Below are 5,333 nucleotides of genomic sequence, written 5' to 3' on the forward strand. Positions count from 1 at the left end.
CATGAATTAAAAAGATACCCCATAATATAATAAAGTGGGGCCACATTCATTTCTTGCTGATCCAGCCGTTACCTCACCTTGCGAAGAGACCAGTAGGTATAATCTAGATGAGATCTGTGTTGCGCACAACTCATAAAGATAATTTAGGTATGAACTGAATGTGCTTTCCTTTCCACCCGTTGAGTCTGGTCTGAAGCAGTAAGGACTGTCTCAAACTAGACTAGATAAACTGACAGGCCAAGCAGGTCTTACAGACAATCATGTTTTGTCTCCCGTGATGGTATTTCAATGTTGCTTCAGATCTATAAATTCAAGCTGAGCTATTTAAAGAAGAAAACACTGTTCTTTCAGATTAATCACGAGATTCCAAGAAGGCGAGCCTGAAGGAGGGAACATTAGTCAGGAACTAGGATAACCTAAGAATTATCCTTTTGGATATGTATAGATGACAAGTCTGTGTAGAACTTTTTGCATCATGCATGGCAAAAATGATGACACATCAGAATTAATTCAACAGCATTCTGTACATTGTGTGTAATACAGGGATCCATATTCTATGCACATATTAACTCATTCTGGCAATGACATTACAAAGGAATATAATAATCCTTATTTTTTCCTTATTAATCCTTAATATTTTTAGTTTTTTTTAGTACCAAATGGATAGCTAGCTAGAACAATGTAGACCTTGGCAGCCTTAGGTGCCTTTTTGGGAGATTTAACTTTTTTAAGCATGCAACATGGTCACAGCAAAACCAGAATAACATGATAAAATGTTGCAGATAACCTTTCCCCCTTTATCTGAGAAGCATGTAAGTGTAAGGATGGGCAGGTACTTGCTACAAGTAGCATCCATAACACATGGGAGCCACATGGGACTTCCAAGCCATTGGTAGGAGATCAGTAATTTAAGACATATAGTATTTACTAGAAATCAGCAAAATGCATACTTATACAAATAAATAGAACGGTGACATAATTACATTTAGAACAGTTCACAATATACTTAAAATAAGATTTTGGTTAGGTGGAAGAAGATCATGAAAAATATGGGAAGGTGACATCCCTACTTTATGACCATTTTATTATTCTGCAGCAATGGCACTGGAATTGAAAATTGACAGCTCAAAGTCTCACCTGTAAAGGAGCAATCTAGAAGGTTGATGGTAGTCACAAAAATAAAAAATGATGCTGGTAGACTTGCAGAAGGAAATCCAGAATAGGGATTTGTTTTTATTCCATGCAGATCAATTTGGAATTTTCCATTTGCTGGTTGATGCTCTGCATCACTAGACTGAGTGCATTCTTGGCTTCAGCACTTGTAAGTACTGCCTACCTGCTAGCTTCATCCCAGAACACTGACTGCCTGGCTGTCTCTGCCTGGAGCACAAGTCAGAGCAATATCATCTACATCCCTCCTATAGAAAAGAATTGGGTGCATGCTAAGTCCTGTGTCGCCAACTAGTGGCAGACGTATGGAATTACTCCCATCAAACACCTATTGGCACAGCCTTGGAAGGATGATAGCAAGGATCAGTGATGAGCAATGTATTGTACAACATCGCCATCTACAGGGTAAATATCAGTATTGCAGCTCATAGCAAAATCAATGTAGGGGTTTGGTTTCCTGTCTATTCTTTTGTTAGTAATCTAGGACAATTTATCAGATATAGTTTGGTTTAATTATTTTAAAGAACTAAAATATAAAAAGATCATATTGGCCAAAAACATTCATTTTTTTTCCAATTTTGTTTTTTACAATACAACAAAATAACAGAATATAAGTGCTGTGTGTTCCCCCTTATTCAGTTTTAATGGGGTAAAAATTAATGGAGAAGAGTTTGCTGTTTAACAGGGTTTCAATGGATATGGTAAAAACATTCAAAGTTTGAGGGTTAAAAGCACTAGCCTGTGGGGCTACATGGGGGTGTTTGGGTAGTGCTAGCTAGGTTAAATGTGGGTGCTGGTAGAACTGGTACATATTGATGAAGTTTGACCCTTAGGGTGTGTGATAGTGCATGCTGATTTTCTTGCATTGTTTTAGGGCAAGCCATTCACTTTAAAATACATAAAGGCAAAATAACGCATATCTGTATCATTGTGCTCTGCTGAAGTGCAGGGGCATTATTTTACACATTAGCATTGGGGTACCATTTATAATGAATGGCAATGTGCTATAAAATGCACTGGCTGTTCAAAAAAAGTCACCCACTCTAATATTTTTATGAACTGCATATATATTTTATTACTGCACACATTTGCCATGGTTTCTTTTCTATAAGTATATGTAATGTCACAAAATTTCTTTATGTTGCATTAATTTTTGCCCAGATTTTGTATTGATGATGGGAAAGTCAGACCGCTGTGTAAAGTCCTCTCCAGCACATCCCAAAGATCCTCAATGAAGTGAAGGTCTGGACTGTCTCATGTTCCCTGAACCAATCTTTTACAATTTGAGTCCTGGAACAAAAAAAATCATTGATGGTAAAATCTGGTCATTCAGTATATTCAGGTAGTCAGCAGTCCACAAAGTGGCCACAAAGTCAGCGGTAGTCACAAAACATTGCTGCACCCAGACCTGACCAACTGAAGACTCCAGATCACAACCTGCCCCAGGCTTGGGGACTTTTTTGGTTGGGCAGTGTACATATATTATGTATTGAACGCACAATAGCCAGTGAAAAGCTTCTCAAGTAAGCAACTAGCATGAAACTATAGGAAAAGTTTAATATTAGTACAGTAGTGTCTGGTGCTGTTAAAAAAATATGTTTTCATGAATTAATATTCATAATTTTTATTGAGCAGTGAATTTAAGGGTAGTTAGCATAGGTCAGATGTATTTATGCATCACATGCACACACACCCCTCCATTGGAGAATAGTGAGAAAAACACTCAATACATGGGTACACATGGGTAACATCCATGGCTCACTGAGTCCCCCTGCTGGTTTAGTCTTTGCTACCAGTTCAGTTCCTGGGACACAAACCAGTTCATTTCCTGGGACACAAAGGGTCTGGGACAGGGGTCTTCAACCTGCGGCTCTTCAGCCTCCTTGTTGTGGCTCCCTTCGGCTGCCGCGGGGAGATCTCTGATGGGGGATCCCCTTCCTCCCAAGACACTGGGAGGAGGGGGATTCCCTATCCGGTGTTCTAATGAAAAAAAGTCTACCACGGGGCGTGTACAAATGGGTGTGTACAATGACATCCCCCTCCTTTGAACCCCAATTCCTCTGGAATGGGGAGATGTACAAATAGAGATCTTTCATAAATCAGGTCCCATGTCTCTGGCAAAGTTCTACACTGCTACGTTTTGCAAAGAGGGCCAGAGATGGTGAGGTGAAAATGTGTGGGGTCCGACCATTCAGCACGTACTCAGGGTTAGTGTGGATGTGGTCTGTGCGGATCCTGCACAGCACACGCCCACCAGGGTGAGGGATTCCCTGTGCTCGGAGTCCGGTGTCAGCGCGGGCTCTGTGTAGAGCGCGTTCTTGGGAGCGGAGTGGGCGTGGTCCGTGTGGGTCCCACACAGCACACGCCCACTATAATGACATAGGGGATTCCTATGCACACATGGGGACTCCCATCCTGCTGATTATGGCCGCCGAGTAGCGGGCCGAGAATTGCAAGGCGGTTGATCAAGTCTAGTGCTGGTGGGCCACATATTTTTGATTTTATGACAGAGGCTGCGGGTCGGTGGAAATCTGAACCCGGGGCGGACTTTGGACATACCTTACATAAGTCATCAGGAGCCAGGAAAATGTGTTTTTGGCAAAAAAGCTCTTCTAACACAAAATTCTACCTCCTGCTGATTTTTATATTTGGGGTTTCATTCCACCTTAAATAACAACAGCAGTTATTTGCAGGGGAGTTTTGAAAATGAGACACACATTATAGGTGAAGATCCCCATCCTTCTATCTAAAGGGGGATCTTCTACTGAAATATACCTCCTATAGGTTGGGGTAAAGTTACAATCATACTTACCTTACTCCTGTTTTCTGCCCATTGCACTTTGGTGAAGGTGACCACATCCTTCAGAGAAGACTCCTGGGAAAATCACATGGGAAGACGTTCAGTGGACTGGAGTGTCTTCTCTGAAGTTTCATGGTGGATCACTAGGATGGTGACCATCATGCCCAGCCATGAATGTATTCCCTATGGGGGTAAGGTATCGTCCTAACTCACTTTACAGGTACATTCATCTACTTTGAGCAGATGGTTTGAGAAGGTTGAGTGGTCCCATCCAGAATAAGTGGCCCTTCCATTTACCTGTGAGATTTAGGAATTGGGCCTCTGGTATTTTGATGCAGCACTTATACAGAACATATGGGTTTAGTGTGTAGAATCATCTCAGGTGCATTCACTTTGGATTTGAGATCTGTTTGAGTTGCTTCAGAGATCTTTTTTTAATCCTTCACAATATCCATTACCTTCTAAGCTTCTCCAATCTTCTTTAGCAATCCAGATAACTTGTATGTGGAGGAATAATGTTCCATTATGAACACATTTAGACTTTTATCTGCTGATATTGTTATTTCTAGAAAATCTTAAGACCCAAATATCACACTAGGCCTGATTTATTAAAGCGCTCCAATGCTGGAGAGGATACACTTGAAGCTGGGTGATTCAGACAACCTGAAATGGATCTGGATTGAAATCATTTGCAAGCAAAATGCAAATGACTTTGAAGAAGTCCATTCAAGGTTTGCTGGATCACCCATGTTTACTCATGATGGTCTTGGAGATCTTTATTAAATCAGGCCCAATGTGTTGTGCTGACTTTGAGGTATATAGCATTAAAGCAAAGATCCACTTTTTGTATTTCTCCCCTTACCTGGCTGCAATTAAGGCGACTATGGGTTCAAAGGACCCACGCAATTGGCCTTTTGGCTAAGATCAAGTGTAGTACCTAATCCTTCCAGTGTGCAGGAATGGAATGGCGCTGTATTCCTGGCATTCCTGGCACTAGTACGCCTGCTAGGATGGTCTGCTTGATGGTTTAGCTCTGTAAGGGGCTGTCCTATGCTAAGTCCTCTGGCTAGCGTCCATCAAGGAAAGGCATGCGGTCTGCCCCGATAGGGAGCTCCCAGACAGTGGTCTGTCCCACTGGTTGAAACAGGGAACCCTTGGTCTGGCCATCAGGTCTTGAGAGCGGGCCGAATCTCGCTTAGTGTTGTCCCCCTGGAGTGGCGAACCAGGGGTACCCTAAAATCACTTTAAGCGTGGTGAACCCACCGTTGATTTTGAGTACACAGGCACATCTCATGCTGATTTAGCACTTCACTTTCATTCTGCATTAGCTGCGCAGATGGGCAATTTTTTATCCTTGCTCAGT

General features: G+C 41.9%; 1 protein-coding gene across 2 annotated transcripts in view; it reads right to left on the reverse strand.

Moving 5' to 3' along the window:
• Positions 1 to 1,369, reverse strand: part of SCNN1G (sodium channel epithelial 1 subunit gamma) — a 19,316-nt gene extending 17,947 nt beyond the window's left edge. The window contains exon 1 of one of the 2 annotated variants that reach the window (XM_072417807.1): positions 1,138 to 1,369. The gene's annotated coding sequence lies outside the window, so the exon portion shown is untranslated. Of the gene's footprint in view, positions 1 to 77; positions 327 to 1,137 lie in introns of those variants that run through there. The other variant, XM_072417808.1, reaches the window with a different exon arrangement.
• Positions 1,370 to 5,333: the final 3,964 nt, after the last annotated feature.

The sequence above is a fragment of the Pyxicephalus adspersus genome, chromosome 7 (assembly GCF_032062135.1).
Source record: "Pyxicephalus adspersus chromosome 7, UCB_Pads_2.0, whole genome shotgun sequence".
Classification (NCBI taxonomy): domain Eukaryota; kingdom Metazoa; phylum Chordata; class Amphibia; order Anura; family Pyxicephalidae; genus Pyxicephalus; species Pyxicephalus adspersus.